This window comes from Cervus canadensis, chromosome 11, assembly GCF_019320065.1.
Source record: "Cervus canadensis isolate Bull #8, Minnesota chromosome 11, ASM1932006v1, whole genome shotgun sequence".
Lineage (NCBI taxonomy): Eukaryota > Metazoa > Chordata > Mammalia > Artiodactyla > Cervidae > Cervus > Cervus canadensis.
Window position 1 is genome coordinate 22,704,801 of NC_057396.1, and position 23,013 is coordinate 22,727,813.

Consider the following 23,013-nt stretch of genomic DNA (forward strand, 5'->3'; position numbering starts at 1 on the left):
ACTGGGGCACATGCACTCCTACACAAGGTCTACATCATGGCAAGACATCGAGTTCAGAACCCACGGATCACATACAAGATAGACTCAAAGGGCCCTTCCAGGATGGTGAGGAAAGAAAAGCCCAACAGCTGTGCAAAAGGCAGAAGGCTAACCAGTCCACACTGAAGCAGCTCACAACTCCCAAGAGATATGAAGATGAAACTGACTCAATGACTAAGATGGTGGAATATATCAAAAAGAAATGTATGCTACTGAGGAAGTACTTGGCATTGAAGTATTTGACAATAACAGGGGAAAACAAACAAGCAAAACAATTATTAACTCCTGGGAAAAATACATCTGACAGAAGAGGAAGAGTTGGCACAGAGTACCACAAGACCTATAATAGTCATAATAACGCAAGCACAGAGCATCAGTAGGAGCATGTCATGGGGAGACCAGAGAGGAAGGCAACCAGACCTTCATATTCCATAAGGGAATTATGCTTAAAACGAAAAGCTCGAGAAGCAGTAATATAAGAAATGTATTTGGTGATCTGGAGATAAATACCCAAAGAATCGGCTAAGAGACTAGAGATTGTTTCCGGAGACAGGGAAATGGAAGGGTTGGTGTGGGGGAGGATTTCAGTTTTTCATAAGCCTGGAGGAACAACTGTTTCTCTCAACTATATACATAGAAGACTTTGATTAAAAAAATGAAAACTGTTAAACACAAGCCAAGCTCACAACAAATCACACAGGCGTATATAGACATATAGATGTACGTGGATCAAGAGCAGGCAGGCATGCCAACCACGGGCAGCAGTCACTTTCCTGCTTCCCTCAGAGAAGGGAGTGAGATGTGGACGTGGGAGGAAGGTGGATGGGGAGGAGGTGGATGACTCATGTTTTGCTCCATTTACTTCAATATTGTTTTTCATCTCAATGAGAGCGCACTCATGAGAAATCAAACAAAAAGATACAGTAGATGTGGGCAATAAGAATGACATTTTGAAGAAGCATCAAGCTAACAGTCAATCTGGGGCCACTTCTTATCTAACTGTAGGTTGAAATAGAAGACAGAAGAGGGGAAGAAGGAAGAATGTTCAGTGGTGATTGGAAAATGAGAACTGGAGTTCTTCAGGGACTAGCACCCGGAAGAGGGCTTTCAACCCTGAACAGAAAATGAAACTTCTATAGGGCACGGTGCTTCTGCAGAGAGCCTGGTACTCAGGCTGTATTTTAGATAGAAACCAAAATCATTCCCTCCCAGCCAAATGCAACAGCAAAGCAACCTCCCTCCCCACCCTATCCCCATCTCCAGAACTTAGGTTTGCCTCACTGTGGGTTCGGTTTTTTCTAAAGCAAGGAAAAAGTGCTTTCCTAGGAATAAGCTGTCTGATGTCTGCTTCCTGCCCTCTGGCCAGCCTCACAGATGGGCTACTCTGGCCGGCAGCCACCCAGTGCTGCCCTTGAGTGTTCCGAGCCCACTCGGCCCTGGCCTGCTCCCTTACCAGAGGCCCCCGGGAGCCGTAATGTCGTGGGTCATTACAGCAGAACATTGCCTCCGCTGCAGGGGCAGCTGGCTCGCCCCTGGAGAGCTGGGCTTTGGCAGATGTTATACCTCCCTCCCCACCCTCACCAATGAGCAAGGGGACAATGGCTCCTACCGGAGAGGTCAGGGCCATCCGGCAGGCCAGCCGGAGGCCTGAGAGGTGGTACCTTCGCCTAAAAGAGCACTTCTTACAAAACGGTAGGTCGGAAAAGAGAACAAGATGATTTGTGGGTTTTGCCTGATTTTTGTTTGGGGTGGGGAGACAGAGGAGGAAAAGGAATTGTCAAATCACAACAAATTGTTATCCATCTAGGCCTGCATTAAGCCTTGCTAATTTCATGTATGGACTCAATCAACGCTAATTGAGAACTAGTGTCATAATAGCGAACATTTGTTGAACTGTATTCTGTCTCATGCTGAGTCTCCCTATCTGTTATCCCAGCTAATTATCACAAACTTATGAAGTAGGTGTTGTGATCATCCTAATTTTATAGAGAAGGGCATGAGACTTGGGTTAAAATAACTGGCCCAAGATGAGAGAGACTGTGCCAGGACTGACCCATTTGTCCCTGGTTTTTGGATATACACCCTACCACCTCCCATATGTTAGAAACCAAGTGTTGAGCTAGACACTCTGTGTCAATCAAAAAAGCTTATGTTTACTTTAGACTGTTGTCTTTCCAGGCCGTTCGGGGTTGAGGACAATGAAGTTAAGTATACATGGTTGGGATTGGGGAAGAAGAAAGGCACTGGTTTGGTGATAGCCCAGGTGGACTTAGGGCAAAAGGATGAGTCCAGACTCTCCTCACTGGTGGAAAAGGAAATCCATTAACTGCGTCCTGGTCCCTCATTGCTTTAGAAACCACGCCAGTCTGAGCACGTCAGAAGCTGGCCTTCAGCCCCTGCAGCGGGGCGAGGTGAGGGCAGGGGAAGCAGCGGATGGGAGGGGTTGAAACGGTCGGGGAGGGAGAAGAGAGTCTTAGAGGGTTAGTCAGAGAAGGCTACCTGAGATGCTGTCAGAGCCCCTGAAGACTTTTGAGTAGGGCAGAGTCATGATTTAAATTGCTTTTGCCTATCAACTCTGCATGTATAGCATTTGTATGCAGAATGAACTGGAACAAGAAAAGATGGGAATTAAGGAAGAAGTTCAAAGGGTCATGAAGCCATTCTTCTAAGCCTTAAAAACCTCATGGCTATGAAAATCATGGAAATGACATTTAAAATGATCAAAACAGCCTTGCAAAGGAAGGAGAACCCCAGCTTCCACCACCTTCTAAGAGATGCCCTCTGAACCGCCTCCTTGCCGGCCTCGTTCTTCATTCCGTCGCTCCTCCTGCAGGAGGGTTCTCCGTTGACAGTGACCACAGAGGGGGCCGAAGGCCAAGGAGGATTTTTGTTCCGTGTGGACGGCTTTGCGATTGCCCAGTGCCAGCAATACACATGCAGTTCTATGTAGAGAGGAGTTTGCATTGAATTTGGTAGAAAGGAAACTCAAAAAAACCTCTGTCGGAAATGACAGCTCTTGACAAGATGAAAGGAGGTGTCTTGCTCAGATCTTCACTTAAAACAATCTGGAGTTCCATTAGTATTCATGGAGGAGAGGCAGCGTGGAACAAGTGCAGCCCCATGAATAAAATTAAAACTGGTATTGACTCTCTGCGCAGAAGGAGGGTGGGAGGGGGCTGCTGGGAGCTGGCCGGGCTTCCACCGCCTTGATTCTTAGTAGACAGATGGGACCCATTCAAGGCACTGCATGTACATTTCAATCGGGCAATTTATCGCTGTCAACAACTGCCCATCACTGTGCCTTTCAGCCAGTCGCATCCACCTTCTGACTTTGGGGAGTGAACTCGGCCTCGGTACCTCCTTTGTTCTTCACACCATCACGATATGTACTCTGTCCGGGAGCTGCCTCCAGCCGGCTCCTGACTCGAGGCTCCATTCTATGTTTTGATTCTTACCTTGACCTTTGGGGTCCTTGCTGGAATTTGTTCTTACAAATTCTAATGCTTGTCTCTTCTTAATGCCTCTGTTTCACATGTTTTCCCTTCCCCATCCTGCCACCCCGTTTTACTCCAGAGCACAGAATATCCAGGCCTGGTCTGTCCACTGAGCTCCAATCCCCAGCTCCAGCCCCGCCTGCTTCATGTGCCTTAAGCTGAGGCTTTCTGTGCAAGTGAACAGTACGATAGGGTCATCCTCCCCAAGCTGTCCCTTGTAAAACCCATCAGGCTGGCCCTGCTCAACCTCAAGCACGTCACCCCCACCTAAGAAGGATCAGGAAGGAAAAAAGAGATTTTTCCAGGGAAAAAAAAGATGTTGAAAATGTTAACTTTTCTTGGCTCTCTTTTGTGTTTCCTACAGGGTTAGGGTGACCTCGCTCTTTGGAGGTCTGCTATGACCTCAGCACTTATTTGCAAGGCTGTGTCAGCCCCTAGTTGTGTTTGCAGCTGCAGTTCTAGACTCCAGAAGGTCCTCTGTTCAGAAAAGCACCTCCGTCTGTCGCTGCCACCCGTATGTTTCCCATTTCGTAGACCCGCCTGAGCAGCTGTCTCCAATGAGCCGCAGACAGAATTTCTGCTCCAGAGAGTTCAGGCTGATCAGGGCATTCCTGAGTGCAACGTCCAGCACTGGGACATGGCCGGGGGCTGTGAGCACCGGGAGCCTGGGAGAAAACAGGCACCACTTGGAAGGAGCCCAGCCCCACACCAGAGGGACCTCACAAGCTAACTTCCAAAATGACAGAGTCACCATTTCCAGCCACTCTTAATACAATTTTCAAATTTATTTGATGCAAAGGAAAAAAAAAATGACTCTCTCAATCATATTCAGGAACTCCAGAAATTTGCTATCGTAGACCCAGTGGGCTTCACCACCCCCCCCCCCCAATTCTCCCTGCCCCCTTACCTGGTTTTACTCCCTGTCCCCTATGCATTTTCACTTCATGCTACAGCATTCCCCATCTTCTCCTCTGAACCTGAACAGAATAACTGGTTCAACTCGACCATGGCTCTGCTTTTCAGGTGATGTGTACGTGGCTCTTGGGCTCACCGAACCCAGAGGCTAAAGCTGTCCGTAATGGCATGACAGAACCCAAGCCCTGGAGGTGCTGGGACTCTGGAGCTCTGTCCAGGTACTGTGTACACACAGTTACTCTCACCGGGACTCTCCCATTGCCTGTAGCCTAGACATGAAAAGGATGGATTTGGAACAGGTTTGGAAGGAATGACTAAATGTCTCTCTAGTGGGATCTGGTTAACTTCAGACATCCTCAAGTCCTTGAAAAATGATTCAGGTCTAATAGATGCCTCTCTTAACTAAGCTGCATTTAACAAGATCACTTCTGCACCCCATCACCTTCCAGAAGCTGCTACCAGAGGACACAGCTGGAAAAGGTGAGTGATGGTCATTTTGGTGATAGAGGTGGAGACACTGGTGATATCCACCAATCATAAAGACTGAATCTCTCCTCTGAATGATGTAAGTACTCTTCTAATGATGCAGATATTTCTGTGGAGCTTACTATGTGCCCTGTACCATACTGCATGCTTTACAAGTATTGTTAACACATTGGATCCCCACAAAGGCACTTCGAAGCAAGTTCTATTACCATCATCTCTATATTTCAGATGTAAAATCTAGCAGAGAAGGGAATTAACTTTCTGTTCTAGCAAGCAGTGATGCCTGAATTGAAGCCTAGCTTTACAGTCTAGGTCCCACAGGCATCAGAATAAAATTCTTTCTATGACAGCTTGTCCTAATCCATTTATTATGTGTTGCTGTTTATTCATTTTTGGTGTCTATGTTTCATCTTTAATGAGATAAAAAGATACTTGAAGGCCAAGACCATGTTTGATGCATCTTTGTATTTCTCACAGAATTATTATTATTTATTATTATTTCTCACAGTGTCTCACATCTATAATTGCTTAATAAATGATTACTATGAACATGGTGAACAGAAAAAAAAAGAATTTAATCTAACCAATTTCAATCTTTTCTATAAGTTATTTTGCCTCCTAAGAATATACTTTACTCCCCCAGGAGAAGTTATTTTAAAAACTAAATAACTCAGTACTTAAGAAAAATTCATCCCTCCTGATGAACTGATGCTCATGCTGTTTCCCTTTTTATTTCTGCTGCCAAGAAGCTCAAGGCTATGTTTTTTTCTTTAGAAGACTTGTTATATTTAGTCTAAATATTCTGGTACAATTATACCCCCCTTTATTATTTGACCTTAAATATATGTTATTCTTGTATTCTTATATTAAGAGCCTTGTGAATTTTTTACCCATGTATTTTATTTTAAGTCACTTCACTTTCTTTTTAAAAGTCTGATAGTAGTCTGGAGTTGGTAGGCCTCAGTTTCCTCATCTGTAAAATGGAGAATACAATAGTCCCTGTATCATAGGGTTGTTGTGAGGATTTTATGAAAAGCTTGAGAAAGAGCCTGACATGTAACAAACACTCACATTTAAGTGAGATGAAGAGAAGGAGGAGGAAGAACCAGAATATCCTTCTAGGAGTCTGTAGAACATTTATGAGCACTGTGTTGAAAACAATTCATATCTCTAAGTCAAGACTCTTCCTGAATGCCAGGCCTGTTTATCTAACTACTTGTCACCTCCACTACTATATCTAACAGACACCTCAAACGTGTCCCAAACTGAACTCTTTATATTACCATCCCGAATATTTTCTTCCTACAATCTTCCTCTTTTCAGGCAAAACGGTAACCCCACTCTTCCACTAAGGCCAAAAAATTGAAATCATCTTTAACTCTGCTTTGAAAAAAGCACCCCACGTCAAATCCATCAGGAAATCCTTTGGTTCTACCTTCAGAATAGACCCAGAACTCAACCATTTCTCACCTCTTTGTTCCTGCCACCCAACTCAATAATACATGGATCACTGCAATAGCTTTCTAGCAGGTTCCATCTTCCCCGGTCCTCAGCCCCGTCCATTTCCAAAGCAGCACCCAGAGTAATCTTACCAAAATATGACTCAGCCTTTCATTCCATTCATAGTAAAACTTCGGCTTCTACTGCCTTTACTGTGACCTACCAGGCCCTGAATGACCTGCTTATGGGTCACCTCTGACCCTCGCTCCTTCCCTGCCACTCACCTCCTGCCCTTCCTGAAGACAGTGAGGCTTGCCCTCAAGTCAAGTCTTTTTCTCTTCCTTCCTCCCCAGATTGCTCAAGGCTCTCCTAAACCACCTTTAGATCTTAAATATTACCTCATAGGCTCTTCCCTGACCACTCTGCTTAAAATCACAGCCCCCCCAACTCAACCCCCCCCCAACACACACACACCCTACCCTTCTGTCCTGCTTTGACTTGCACTTAACACCACATAACATTCTATAAGGAGACAAGATAGAGCTTACTGATCAATTTCACAACCTCTAGAGCCAAATTACCTGGTTGAGCCACAACTCCACCCATTTTAAGCTGTGTGATCTTTGGCAAGTTACTTAACCTTCCTGTGCTTTCATGTCTTCATCTTTGAAAATAGGTTGTTTGGATGATTAAATGAGTTAACACATATGAAGTATCTAGAACAATGCCTGACATAACGTAAGCCCTCTAAGTGTTAGCTACTATGTCATTTGGTTTATTATGTATCTCTTTCACTAGAATGCAAATTTCCACATAAGAGGCAGTGTGTTGAGTTTGGTTCTTGAATTAGTGTTTATAGTGTTTTTGGATATATGCTGAGGAATACTGGAGAGGGAAATAGAAACCCACTCCAGTATTCTTGCCTGGAGAATCCCATGAACAGAGGAGCCTGGAGGGCTAAAGTCCAAAGAGTCAGACACGACTTAGCAACTAAACCACCACTGAGGAATAGAACTGCTGAGTCATATGGTAGTTCTATTTTTAGAACTACCTTTTAGATATATATCTCTATTATATACCTCTTAGAGAGGTACCTATTAGGGAACTACCTATTTCTCTATTTTTTTAGAAACTTCCATACTGTTTTCAGTGTTGCGTGTCTTGTTCATCGCTCTGTTACCAGGACCACAGAAAAGTCCTGACACTTCTTAAGTGCTCAATAAAGCTTTGTCAGATAAATGGAGTTAGACCCTGGGAAAGGGTCATACAGAGGGTCATACACAGACTTTGTAGTCAATTTTTTAAAAAATAAATGACATGAAGTTTAAAACTAAGAAAGAGAGTAGAGTAAAAGAAACTAGAACGTAAAGAGAAATTAAGATCTGAATTTTCATTTCTTTGACATCTACAGTCATGGGACAAGTAGAAGAAGAATCAACAAAGGAGGCCAAGAAATGGCCACCAAGCCTGGATGAGACTTGAGATAGTTGAAAAAAAAAGTCATAAAAAGATAGGGAAAAGAAAACTGTAAGAAGCGGGAGGTAAGAACTGTGTTGAACACTAACAAGACTTGGGAACATTAACAAGGGAACAGATGGGGACCCAGGTACCACCCCTGGGTCTGGTGTGCAAAAGAGCACTGGTTCCTCTCAAAAAAGCAAAGTTAGTAACAAGGTCGGAAAGAAGCCAAGGCCAGACTAAGCCAAGGAGAAATGGCAGGTTAGGAAGAGGAAGCAGCAACTATTGACTATTCTTGACAATAAACAGTGAAAGCAAATGGAAACAAGTGGAAAAGGAAAGCTGTCAAAAGAGAACTCTTCTCACTTCACACAAATTTGAAGCCAGGGCTTCACTGTGACTTTCCATGTTGTTTTCAAGGGAAGCATTGTGACAATTTACTAATTATATATTCAATATATTTATTGATCACTACTTATGTACTGTTTTTACATGTAGAAACTCTCTCCCTCTCTCTCTCTTTCTAGTTATATACTAGAAAAGATTTTTTTTTTTTTTTTTAGGAATAGGTGCAGTCTGGGTATATGGGTATATAACTGGCTTCCAAACAAGATTGGTGGGTAACCTCAATAAACTCTCATTGTCTTTTCCCTCTTAGGATTCAAAAATCTCTTTGTGGATTGAATCTGTTAATAAATGAATATGTCCAGATGGGGAAAAGAAGGGGCTTGGAAGAATACCCAGTCCTCACCTGCCCTACACTGGTTTGTTGTTGTTGTTGTTTAGCTGCCCAATCTTGTCTAATTCTTTTGTGAACCCATGGATTGGGGTTCTCCAGGCAAGTGGATTGCCATTTCCTTTCTCCAGGGGATCTTCCCAACCCAGGGATTGAACCCACGTCTCCTGCATTGTAGGTGGGTTCCTTACTGCTGAGCCACTAGGGTACTAACTGGCTTTATAAATCCTTTCGAAGCAACAGAAACCAGCTCCAGTCCATCTTTCTCCATGTCTGTCCTGTGCTACAATCATTGCAACAGTGTTGGGAAGTAGTGTCTCTCACCCACCAGCACCAAGGGGCCCCATGGGCTCCCTGTAATGGGCTACAGAGACACGGGAGAATGCAGAAGCCAGATCCTGGAAGGCCTCTGGCCTGCACAGAGGCTGGAGGAGTATGCCAGCTCCCCAGAGTTGTACTCCGGAGTTAAATCTATAACACGGCCAGGTTGTAAATTTCAGGCCATAGTTCATTAACTCCAGAAGTTCAAAACGATACCCCCTGCTTGCCCAGTCAATGCAGCTGAGAGTTTTCCCGGCGTGTGATGATCCATCAACAATTGGATTCCAATATCTTTTGCTTCATTAATAGAGTCACACGGGCCCCTCCTACGGAGCTGAGGAAGGTTCTTGCCTACATGCTGGCTTGTGGCTCCATTTGTGCGGGGCTGTATTTTGAGCCTCAAGCTCCAGGCAGACCCCAGGTGCATATTTTCCTGAACTCTGCTAGCCCAGGATCTCGACTTTGACCAAAGTTGACATGAAAATGCCTTCCATGGGGCTGGTTTAGCTTTAACAAGATGATTCCAGTGCTGATTCAAGGCAGCGCAGATCTTAGAAAACCCTATGCAGCTTTAGGAATCTGTGTGTGTGGTGCGTGCGTGTTCAGTTATGTCTGACTCTTTTTTGACTCCCAGGGACTGTAGCTCACCAGGATCCTCTGTCCACAGGATTCTCCAGGCAAGAATACTGAAGTGGGTGGCCATGCCCTCCTCCGGGGGATCTTCCCGATCCTGGGATTGAATTCGCATCTCCTGTGGCTCCTGCATTGGCAGGCAGGTTCTTTACCACGGTGCCACCTGGAAGCCCTTAGGAATCTGTATTGCCTCCTAAAACTCATCCCCGTGGCCTAGGTGACTTTTAGTCCAGTGGGTTTTTATAGTCTAAGATGCATGTCACTGACTCACTGGGCCCCTTGGGAAGTCATTCCCCTACACGTGTTGAATAAGCAGAGCTCATCCCCCAGAATGGGGCTGGACACAAATCCTGCCAAAAATGGCCTCGTGAGCCACAGCCAAGAAGGGGAGGCTCGGCTAAGAGTTGGTCAGGCCGAGTGTGAGCAAGGGCAGCTGAAAGCGTGGCGAGCCCCAGGTGTGAGTACCATCCGTGTGCAGGGGACAGTGGTCACTGTCAAAACAGGAAAACCACAATCTAGCATTAAGTCTAAGGACAAGCTTGAACTTGGAAATAAGGCCAAACCAAAGCCAGAAGCCAAACTATCCAAGATGAAGGGCAGCAGTGAAGACAATGGACTCTAGCTCAGTTCAGTAGCTCAGTTGTGTCCAATGCTTTGCCACCCCATGGACTACAGCACGCCAGGCCTCCCTACCCATCACCAACTCCTGGAGTCCACCCAAACTCATGTCCATTGAGTCGGTGATGCCATCCAACCATCTCATCCTCTGTTGTCCTCTTCTCCTCCCACCTTCAATCCTTCCCAGCATCAGGGTCTTTTCAAATGAGTCAGTTCTTCGCATCAGGTGGCCAAAGTGTTGGACTCTAAGCTCTGCTATGCTGCTGCTACTGCTAAGTCACTTCAGTCGTGTCTAACTCTGTGTGACCCCATAGAAGGCAGCCCACCAGGCTTCCCCATCCCTGGGATTCTCCAGGCAAGAACACTGGAGAGGGTTGCCATTTCCTTCTCCAATGCATGAAAGTGAAGTCGCTCAGTCCTGTCCGACTCTTAGCAACCCCATGGACTGCAACCTACCAGGCTCCTCCGTCCATGGGCTTTTCCAGGCAAGAGTGCTGGAGTGGGGTGCCATTGCCTTCTCCAAAGCTCTGCTATAAACATCGCTTATCAGCTTGTGATGCGCACAGAGTCACAAGGCTGCCTCCTCTCTTCCCCAAATCCCTTCCCCTACCGCCAACAGTCCTTGAAACCATCAGGGTCCCCAATACAAACAGGATGGCACCACTGCCATGATTTCTAAAATTTTGTGAAATTCAAATGAGGCTCTTTTCCTTAGCAACCCGCTCCCACTGGGAATTCATTTTTCTTCCCCCAGCTCTTAAAATCTCTCGCCTTCTAAGCCACTGAAACAACATATATTGTGGACCCCATAAACCTCCATTGCCCATAAGCAGTAGTAACATTTTCTGCCTCCTGTTAATAAATTGTTCCTCTCTTTGCACAGCAGAGGAAAGATGAAGACAAAATTGGGGGGAATTATTTCCCAAGTATTGTTTCTCTAACAATAGCAATCCCTGCTCCTGAGAACTCTATTTTGCTTAATACGTTCTTTCTGCAAAGTGGTAAAATGTGACAGTGTAATAACCCAAAAAGCAGCGTGAAGGGCCTGATTCCCCAAGTGTCCACTGAGAAAACACACAAGTGTTTCCATCAAGAAGGAATTGTGTGTATTGAGAGAAGGTAAGTGCACAAAATAAGGGTCTGCTTCAAGTGGGGTCCAGGAGGCAAGGATTAAATGTTTGGATACTTTGCTTCACAATAGAAGCATTTGCAGGAAGAATGGGGCTCCATTTCTTTCCTTAATGGGGATATCATGCACATACATACACAGCAAGTGCACGTCTTCTTCAGGATAAAAAGAAAATTGGCTGGTTTAAACATAAAAAAAAGCACCTGGCCAAAAAATATACCAATAATGCTGAGCAAAATCAGAACAGACTTCTAAGTGGGCCTCGGAGTTAGATACTGGGGAGCATCTCCGGACGTCATGTGTCTGAACCCCTGAGACATACAGCCAAGAGGAATTTTGGAGATGGATCCAAGGTGACCTTTGTAAGTCAGTTCAAATAGCTGCTGTCATCAGACTGATGGCATAGACTAGATCATCAAATCTGTGGATTCTAGAAAAGACTTTCTTCTCCCAGTTCCTTATGAGTTTCCCCTTTTCTGGTTCCTGACTCCTCCTCAACATACTTTTGGACCACATTTGCTGGTATCACCTTGCCAATTGGAAGAACGCACGTAGGGATAGAGAAGTGATAGAGAGGTGGCGATGCTTCCTAATAGGGGCAGAGGAGTCCCTCAAGGAGGAATGGACAGAGATGTGGTACAGTGGATTATCACTCAGCCAGAAAAAAGAATGAAATAATGCCATTTGTGGTGGCATGGATGGACCCAGAGACTGCCACACTGAGGGAAGTAAGTCAGACAGAGAAGACAGATGCTATTTCTTATGGTATCACTTACATGTGAAAACTAAAAAAAAAAAAAAAAACAGTACAAATGAACCTATTTACAAAACAAAGTCACAGATGTAGAAAACAAATTTATGCTTACCAAGGGGAAAGAGTAGTAGAGGGATAAATTGGGAAATTGGAATTGACATATACACACTACTGTGTATATAAAATAGATAACTAATAAGGACCTATTGTGTAGCACAGGGAAATCTACTCAGTACTCTGTAATGACCTATAAGAGAATAGGATCTAAAAAAAGAGTGCAGATATATATATATATATAACTGACTCACTTTACTGTAGAGCAGAAGCCAACACAACATGGTAACATCAACTATACTCCAATAAAAAAATCATTTTAAAAATGTGGTCAGAGGATGATTTGCCATGAGAGAAAGGCAGGATACTGGTATGAAAAGACAAAAGTCACCAGCAGTAAGACAGGAGTTTGCATCACCTCTTAAGTGGTAAAGGTAACTGCTTTGAGGTAGATCCTGATGAAAATTCCAGTTGGGCCTAGAGAGAAGGGCTGAGAAAGAACCTCTGGGCCAGGCAGGACTGCAGGGTCTGGTGAGGGGCACTGTGGCCAGTACACAGTGCCTGCATGTGTTAATGCTACCGCTTCACTCTGTACTTTGTGACTCTCTAGTTCCTCTCACCAAAGGGTCCAAATAGTTCCCTACGCCTTGACTTTGGATTTGGCCATGGGACTTGCTCTGGCTGGTGGAATGTTAGCCAACATAGGGGCCAATGCACTTGGGTCTGCTCTCTGTATTTGAACACTGTCAGGCACAATCTAGCCTGTTAGTCCCAGGAGGAGGATGAGGCATGCATCTAACAGGGGTGGACTGCCCAGCGGAGCCCTGCCTAAACGCCCACCCCTGGTCACAGCAGCCATGCACGTGAACCTCTCAGAAGATCGGAGCCCCTCAGCTGAGCTCAGCCAACCCCTGCTTAGCAGCTGGATTCATGACAAGACTGCTGTCTCCCGGTGTGCTCCGTTACATGTCATTTCGTGGCAATAAGTAACTGATACAGAGGTCCAGCTGAAGAGGCTAAAAGGGGAAAAATCCAGCCTGCACTCAGCAGCTGCCTTGCCCTGAAGCCGTGTCACCCTAGCCAAAGACTGTTTTCCAGCTCACACAAAGGATCTGTGTAGGTGAGTGGTAGTCCCTGTAGCTGACCATTCCCATCTTCTTCCCCATTTTCCCAGTCTACAAAGCCCTCCTAGCTTTCCTTGGCATCCTCATATCCACTTGAAATCCAGACTCAGCCTTCTCGATCTCATACTAACTAACACTCTAGGCTCTCCTCCTACCTGTCCTTCTAAAGCTCTTTCTGTAACTGAGCAGATTCTACAGGGCCTTCCTGGGACAGACTCCTCCCCTAAAGCCCCTCCCGTAGCTCCTCCCCGATGCACATTTCCGAAGTTGTCTCACAGAGGCTGAAACCTCAACCAGATGGAAGAAACGAATTACTTGATGACCTTGAGCGGGAAGCCCCCAGACCAACTGGCGCCTGAGGATTGACATTGCCCTATTACCTCACCATCAGCCAATCAGAGAATTGTGGGTGAGCTGATCCCCTCAGTGACGCCCCTCCCTCACCTGGCCTGTAAAAATGCTTCCGTGAAACCCTTCAGAGAATTCCGGTGTTTTGAGAACTGGCTGCCCTTCAATAAACACTGCAGTTCTCTTCACCACAACATGATGTCAGAAGACCGGCTTTGCTGAGCACCGGCGAGAAGACCCAAGCTTACTTTGATAATATTTCTGTGTCCCTCCCCAGGCTTTGCTTTCTTTTCCTGCCTCTGCACAGCTGGATGAAAGGTGTGGCTGACGACTCCCCCGCACTCACCATCCCACAGCCTGGCAGGGCTGTTTTAAGCTGCTCTTTGCAGGAAACCGCCATCAGCAGGATGCCTCTTTGCTTGTCACTTACTAAAGCAGTATTGTATCTTAACTTTTAACCAGGCACCCCCATGCTCTACTCATTTTCAACCCGAGCACACCTTTCAAATCTTTTAATCTCACAATTCCTTGCCTAACTTGGTTGTTTCTGTGGATCAAAGAAATAGGAAGGAAGATAAGTAATTAGCAGATGAGCAGATCTCCTCCCTTGGAGAAGGAAATGGCAACCCACTCCAGTGTTCTTGCCTGGAGAATCCCAGGGATGGCGGAGCCTGGTGGGCTGCCGTCTATGGGGTCACACGGAGTCGGACACGATAAAGCGGCTTAGCAGCAGCAGCAGCAAATCTTCTCCCTAGCTTCCCCTTCGGTAATCTCACAAACCAAGTGACCAAACCGGGTGATCAAGATAACATCTAGAGAAAGGTCTTGAGGAGTCCACCAACCTGCAGGCAGCGGGGGATGTGACCACTCTGAAGCCCTAGCTCAGTGATTCACTGACATTACTTCCTTCCTTTCCTTTAAAACTTTCCTCCTTGAACAGATTCTTCGGAGCTGGTGTTCATGGGACACTGAGTCCACCATCTTTTCAGACTGCTGGCATTCTGATTAAAGACAACTCTCCCCTCCACGGATGTTTGTTTATCAGTTTGACTTTGTAAGTGGCGAGCAGCAGGTTCATCCGGAAACACTGCCCCTATGCTAAGCAGGCTCTGGGCTGCCCTGGGTTGACTCCCCACTGCCCTGGCCAGCTTCTGTGCCCCAGAGGCCAAGGTCAACCACGTCCTAAGAGCAAAACAGGTTTCAGATGCACGGTAGGCAGAATGCCGGCACAATTCCTCCCATTACCTGGGAGGAGAGGCAAGACGACCCAAAAGAAAGCATTAGTTTATCCATGAGCTCCAGATGAAGGGCTGCTGGCGTTCTGGGGAGAAGTTTACTTTTAATTGAGGGTCTCTGGGGAGCTTTCAAAGAAGAGGTGACTTTGAAACTGATCTTGAAGGATGGAAGGGCTTTGCAGATGCAGAGAAGGGGGCCTGGGGCTTCAGGCAAGGGAAGCAGCAAGAGAACAGGCATGGACCCTTCCTCGAAGTTCCAGAATCACCTTAGTGCCGCAGAGAGCTCTCTGGCGCCTGGCCACAGGCAGCGTTGGCACATGGGGATGGGGAACCTCCTTCCGGAAACCTAATTTGTCAACACACTGGGCTCAGAGGAGAAAAACAGGAGCCAGAGTCTCGTTAGCTTTGAACATGCACGGTCCCTTGCCACAGAGTGGCTGCCGTGATGTGGACGCGGCCCGTGTAAATAGCGCCGGACAGGATTGTAGCTAATAGGGTTATTAATACCTGTCACAGCCCCGGATGGCAGAAGAATGTGGAGGTTTTCCACTGTAGATTAAAACCAACCAACAGGGACTTTTTCGAGTCTGGCCGTCACAGCTCTCTCTTCAGACATCTTTTCCTGCAGCCACGCAGGCTGGGGTAAGTAATTGTCCCAGGGAAGGATTGTCACCATGGTAAATGCAAAAGCAGGCACGGACTTGCCTCCCTTGGCTTCAGGCGAAAACAAGCATATTTGAAATTCAAAAAGGTCAGCGCCAACCCTGGCTTCCGCGGGCAGCTTTGACCTCTTTCCTGGCCCAGGCAGTCACCCCACAGAAAAGCCACCTTTGTCTGGGCTTCTTGTCCCAGCTCCTGGGAAGAATCTGAGCAAGGCAGAGAGCTGAAGGGAGAAGGGAGGAGAATGTAGCGTCTGGAGGGTCTGCAGAAAGCCGGGCTCTGGAGCTGGGGCTCAGGCGGGGCGGCTTCTTGAGGACAAGATCACTCCTGTCCCCTCTGGGTCCTCAGATAGTGATTGGAGTCTGGTCCTCTCTATTGCACAAAGGTGCCGCAGAACCCCCAAGAAAGGGCTCCGGTAGCAAACAGGCCAAAGTTGTAGACCCCTGCTGGAGGCTTTTCCTTAAACAAGACACAGCAGCACCGCACCCCACACCCCCCACCGGCCACAACCTGAGCGAACTTGCATGGGCAAAGGCACCAGGCAGGGACACAAGCTCCCCTCATTGCTGTGCCCCTGACCGGAGGGTCACCAGGCATTCCGGGAGAGATGGCACATAGCTTCACATTGCTTCGTCTTGCTTCCCCTTCCAGGTCTATGTCACTCCTCTTCTCAAACAGAAAGCTCTGGACACCTATGACAGGGGCTTAGGGACCCATGCTACCCTCACAAGCTCTCTGCAGGGTGTCTGTCCCTGGCAGGGCTCCAGGCAAGCCCTGGGGTAAATGGGGCTCGCTTTGGAGAGGGAGATTTGGTTCTACCTCTGTTTTGGGGTCCTCCCTTCTTTTCCCTTTGCATTTTCAACTACTCCTGCGAGTCCAGCTCTTCACTCTCTACTATCATGGACTGAATTTCATCATTCCCCCACCCCCGTTATCAATGGAGCCCTAACTCCAGTGTGACCTTATAAACATAGGACCTTTAGGGAGGTAATTAAGGTTAAGACAGGTCATAAAGACAGGGCCTTACTCCAATATAACTGGTATTTTTATAAGAAGAGATACCAGGAGTGCGTATGCCTGCCGGAAAGGCCAGGTGAGAACATGGTGATAAGGTAGGTAGTCAACTGAAAGCCAAGGAGAGTCCTCACAGGAAACCAGCTCTGCCGGCACCTTGACCTTGCGTTTCCAGCCTACAGAATTGGAGTAAATATCTGCTGTTGAGGCCTCCCAGTCTGTGGTAATTCTGTAAGGCAGCCTGAGCTGACTAAAATACCTGTCTCGTCTCTCTGCGTGATGTCTTACTAGAGAGGAGGGGAAATCATTCTGACTCTAGAAACCACCCCAGATTGGTGTGGAGGGCACAGTGCTGCACCCTGGCTTCCGGGGCAGTATGCCTAATGGTTAAGGCCATGCGCTTTGAATCAATAAACTGGGCCCTTGAGAGGTTAATCTTCTATCCTATGCCCAAGGATCCTCATCTGTCAAATGGGATAATAATTGTTCCATTATCACAGAGTTGTAGTAAAAATAAAAATAAATAGCAGCAGAGAGTAGGAGTTCAATAAAATATCTGTCATGCTTATTGACATCTTGCTGCCTCTGATATACAGTTTGACCTTGGTCCTACTAGGTTCTCCACTCATAAATGATGACGAGAGAGGCTTCTCAGCTCCCGGGTTTGGTGAGAAATTGAAAAGAAGCAAAGATAAGGAAGGACCAGGGAAGAAAAATGCCTCAGAAATTTAAGATTGCCTCTGTCACCATCATCACCATCACCATTATCATCACCACCGTCGTTATCACCACCACTGTCATCATCATCATTTGGCCCTGATGCTGCAAGTGATGCTCAGCAGTCTCTTTCTGAGACTCCACCCTATACTCTGGTTCTCGTTCGTGCTGCAGACTCACAGGTATGTCCCAGTGGAGGTCTGATGATCTGCTGCTTGCTTCCACAGCCACTTGCACACACAGACATGCCCCCTTCCCCAGCTTTCCTGCACCACCCAGCTTCCAGCCACACAAACAGTAGTCAGTGGGAGGGAGGCAAGAAAGCAGAGTGAGACCCTCTTGCACCTTCCCAGCCCTACCCTGGCGGAGCTTGGTCCCATGCCCACAGGGAGGGCATGCCCTTGCTTCTTTCCCTCCAGCGATGTGAGATAAATGAGGTGGGGGCAGGGGCTGTTGGGGAGCATCCAGGGAACCCACAGGGCACAGTCACCCTCTAAACATAAGCCACAGGGTTGGGAATTGAATGACAGGCCTGCCCCCTCTGTGCCCCCACTTCAGCAGGGCTCTGGGAAAACTCTGCCCAGCAACCAGTGGCCCTGAGAGCCATCCTGGGTGGCCACTATTTAGTGGCAGAGAATAGCCCAGCCCGTTCCTCCTTTTCTGGTAATCCTTCTGCCCATCCCAGTAGCTGCAGCACCATGCCAGCCCAGGTCCAGCTGAACAGCCTTCTTAGACATTTCCATGGCTTATGGCTAGTGGAGTGGTCCAAAAACTGAAGCCACTGGGTGGGTGGGGTGGGGGAGGTTCCAGGTGCCCTTGAAATCTCAGGAATGAGATCTGGACTGGCTTTGTTTCCAATGGCCATTTGGCCTTTCCTTCCCCTCTCTCAGAAACTGGGAGGCCCAGAGCAGAGGAAAGCAGGGCCTGCTTGGAAGAACATTCTAGAATGCATCCTCCATGGCCAGGACCAGCTAACCATAAAAAGCTACCTGGCCCCTCCTCCCCCAGTTCCTCTCAAAAACAAACAAAAGAAAGAAAGAAAAGTGGTGAGAAGCATGATCAAATCAGCGGGTGACACTGGCATTAATCCCCGGGACTCAGGCACAGGGAACAAGGTAAGAGCTGGTAAAGATGCCCAGGAGAAGTGTCGATTCTGAGTGGGGACTCAACACTGTCAGGATGAGCCAGGCCCACTCGCTGCCCTCCGCCCGGCCTGCTGTTTACAGTAAAACTTCATCACAAGATGCTATTAAGCTTGGCAGTTACTGTAAATGCTACTGTCGCTGTTGACTTCCACAGCCCCAGGAAATTTTATCTAAGACAGAGTGGCTTCAACAGAGAGGCCCCGAACTACCACTTGTTTCTCTATAGCAAGTAGAAAGTGCCCTGGAGAGAGATGAACCCAGTCTTGGGCTGGAGCACTGCAGCCCCTCCCCCACACTGAGGGCTGGAAGGCCGATAATGAAGTCAGCAGGGCTGGTGGGAGAGATTCCAGAGCAAAATGAAAAGCGGTTTGTCCATTATGAGGAGGCCAGAGAGCATGGTCCAGCCGCTCCTATCTGTCTTCTGGGTTACCTTGATGGAGGCAGAGAAATTGCCTATTCTGGGACCAATAAATAAAAAATGGACACAGGGCCAGTCTGAATTATCTGGGGGAGGGAGGCAACAAGAACTGCACTTGCTTGAATGTTGGTGACAAGACACAAGGACACACCTGAATTTGTCAGCCACCCACCCCATTTCCCACCTCCCTTCCCCGAAGCAGGCACAACCTCCAGATATAAGCCACCGAGGGACTTGTTTAAAATTCTCTGATTAATTCATGGCATTTATCTTACTTTCATCTGATTTTTAAAAGGGAGGAAAGCTTTGGTGCCTCACCCAGCTTCCTGAAGCGAAGCCTTATTCATCTCCATATCTCAGGTGACACATCTCCATGTTCGCTAAACACTGGTTGGTTGGGTGGTGTTGCACATTTGAGCGGGATGTGGAAAGAGCAGTGGAGTTTTTAACAAGAAAACCTGGGGTCAGATCTTGGCTCTGTAATTTGCAAGCTATGTAACTCTGAAGCATAGGTCCAATTTCCTCTTCAGTAATTTGGGAATAATAATACCAACATTACCAGGCCATTGGACAGATTAAATGAAATAAAGGTGTTAAAGTGCTTATCACAGTGCCCAACACATCAATAAACCTTGTTGAATCTGAATCTGAGGGATCAAATCTTGACCTCACCCAGACCCATAGCGAAATGACCCCATACCTCTGAATGGGGCACAGCCAGCTCCTGGGATTATCTGCTACAAATCTAGGGTCAGGAACCACTTCCTCCCAGCGTCTCTGAGCCACGGCTCTCTATTTCCTTCCACCCACTCCCCAGCAGATGTAGGCTCGGGGAAAGCTAACGAATTTTAATAACATCCTAAGTCAAACATCATTATGAAAGTAAACCTGATGGAAAAAATCATATAATGCATCCCAAGGCCAAATGTAAATGGTTTTTTTTAGATTTTCCATTATTTTAGGTTACCTGTGCCCAGGAGAGACCGGGAAGATAGCTTAAATTCATATAGATAATCAAGAACTGATTATTCTTCTAGATGGCTTGCTTGTTCTAGATTCTGAAGCAAAGATCTTCAACCTGATCCCACAGAGAATCTACTGGTCACCTCCCAAAATGGTCCCTCAAGTCAGGGATAGTAAGTGGTGTGATGACTGCAGCTATTTGGTGGTGTGAAAGATGCTTTAAGCAGGGGAGGGGGTCTCAGGTTCTGGAAGCTTTTGAATGAAGTAATTTACCTAACTCCTTTAATTCTGCATAAATCCATCTGCAAGCTCCATTCTGCCCCAGTCTCAGAAGATCAGTCTGAACTGTAAACAAGGGAAGACTGGCCCACATTGGTGGCGGTGTTGTTTTGTCGCTAAGTAGAGTCCAACTCTTTGTGACCCCATGAACTGCAGCACGCCAGCCTTCACGGTCCTTTACTATCTCCTGGAGTTTGCTCAAACTCATGTCCATTGAGCTGGTGATGCCATCCAACCATCTTATCCTCTGTCGCCCACTTCTCCCCCTGCCCTCAATCTTTCCCAGCATCAAGGTCTTTTCCAGTGAGTCAGCTCTGGGCATCAGGTGGCCAAAGTACTGGAGCTTCAGCATCAGTCCTTCCAATGAATGCTCAGGATTGATTTCCTTTAGGATTGACTGGTTTGATCTCCTTGCTGTCCAAGGGACTCTCAAGAGTCTTCTCCAGAATCACAATTCGAAGGCATCAATTCTTCAGCACTCAGCATTTTTTGTGCTCCAACTCTGAGTTGATCTCTCCCTATCTTGCATCAGCTGTCTGTCTCTTCCATGTGGAGCAGTACCCAAGGCTGGTTTCCTACCTGGTAAGGCAGCTATGGTGGTCTTCTCCAGTCTGAGCCAGGACCCTAACTCTCCTGCATGCCTGTAGACTGCCACCTCCATATATGCCCTGGGAATCTCTGCACATTGTCAATGAAGAGTTAAAGTAGACACCCTAGATCTGACATTCAGCTTGGTTCTTGCCTGGTACCACTCTACAGATGATAAACTGAACAAAGGCAAATTTTTGTTCCATGCACTTATGACCATATACCTCATAACTATGATACTAGAATACTACCTTGTACCGAAGAGATCTCAATAAATATTTACTGACAGGATGTGCTACCTGTTCCTTTCTTTAACCTCCTGGCTTCTCCCAGCCTTTGAACGTAGGTTCTTGTTTTCCTGTCTCTGGAACAGCCAGTCTCTGACTTTCCCAAGAAAGAAGGTGTTAGATACAGTGGAAAGTTCAGGACTTTACAGGCAGATAGCTCTAGATTTAAGTCTGAACTCTACCACCTTTAAGTTATGTAGATCTGGTAAGTTGATTAATTTTTAATCTGAGATTCCTTGTCTCTGTCTCTAACATGGGTATAACTGCACTCATAAACTTGTTTAAAAAGATTAAATTATGTACTTAAAGTCCCTGGTAGAATTCCTGGACCAGAGATCAAGTTCAGAAATTGTTATTCCTTTCTCCACTTTCCCACACACAGAGATGTCACTGACAGTCAATGGATAACTTAGATAACATTCCTTTCATATTTGTGTTGCCTAATAAATGCCACTTCCTTTGTCCCTGTGTTCTTTCAGTCATGAAAGAAAGTGTTCACTGGGTCCCACGGCATGCCAGGCATTGTGCTGTGTGTTGGGGTATGATGATGAAAAGACTTAAGCAGGGGAAATTTCCTGATGGTCCAGTGGCTCAGACTTCAAGCTCCCAATGCAGGGGTGGAGCCCCGGACTGATCCCTGATCAGGAAACTAGATCCTAAATGCCGAGACTAAGAGTTCCCATGGTTGGACTATAAAAGATCCCTCAGACTGCACTGCAAGGAAGATCAAAGGTCCTGTGTGCTGCACCTTAAGACTTGGTGCAGACAAATAAATATTAAAAAAAAAAAAAAAGGAACTCTTGATCTGGGGTAGGGAGAGGAGCCAAGTCAGCCGAGAATTACATAAGTCTAGGTCAGAACACCAGGAAATGCAAAGCGTATATGGAGGTCCTGAAAAGGGTACCCTCCTCTGACCATCTGACTCTACCTGTGCATGAATCTGTGATCTGGCTCAGGCAGCCAGCACCCAGCCCTGACTGTGGAAATGGAGCCGACGATTGACAATAACTGGCTCCATTGAGGTCCAAGATTAACTAACAGCTTCTAGACCTGTAGACATTCAAAGGCAGAGTTTCCCAAAACCCACAGAGCAGATCATTCCAGACAATTGCGACCCCTCTTTCCACTCTCCCCTTGCCTTTCAGTAGAACAAGGGACGGAGGCCAACTCCTCTCTCTTCGTTTACCCCCTCCTGGGGGTAGGCGAGAAGTTTAAAGAAAAGTCTCCAGTATTATTTTGTGTGGGAAGAAGAAGGAAACCACCGCTTACTATGTGCCTCCTTTATGCCAGGCATTCTGTTGGCATTTCACGTTTGCTGGCTTCCTTCTCACAGCAGCTCTCTAGGACAGACAAGCATCGCTTCACCCATCCCACAGATATGGAAACTAAGAGTTTAAAATACTCCTCTGAAGTTAGTTATCAAGTTACAAGGAAAGCCTGGTCTGGGCAGACCCAGCTGGCCCACACGGTTGTGCAGGATGTCCAGTGGCCAAAGGCACGCATCCGAGGGGCCAAAATCCAGGCTGGGTTCTGCTCACCCTGATGAGCACCTGGCCTGTGTCTACAACCACTTGAGTGAAAGGAAGCCTGTTTGCAGTTTCACTGGGGCACTATCTGCTCCCCATGCCATCATCTATCAGGCTACACCTGCCTTTATCTCTTTCAGACAATGGTGCCCTATGGGGGAGTAGCAGCCTCATTTGGGAACCCACTTAGCCCATCTCTAGAGTTTGAGAACACCCCACAGTTCCCTGCTGTCTCCCCAGACTTCGACACCTTCACTTTACAGGTGAGGACACACGGGGTCTACCACACACTAGGCATTACCATGCGCCAATTCTTAGCATTAACACTGCAAGTGAGACTTACTGCCCCCACCTAAGACAAGAAAACAGGGACTGGAAAAGGCAAAATGGAATGCCCTCAGTCACATGAGCAATGCCAGAACAAGGATTTGAACTTGGGTGTCTTTGGCCCCGAAGCATGAGTTCTTTCCCTTGTTCCAGACTGCCTCAAGAAAAGAAGTATTTGCTCAAAGAGCTACCTAGCAGCACAACTAGCCTTGGAACCTGGTCTTCTGATTCCAGATTCAATGAACAATTAATCCTGAGTGGTTGGGGACAGTCCTGGTCATCTAGTGGTACATAACAAGCCACCC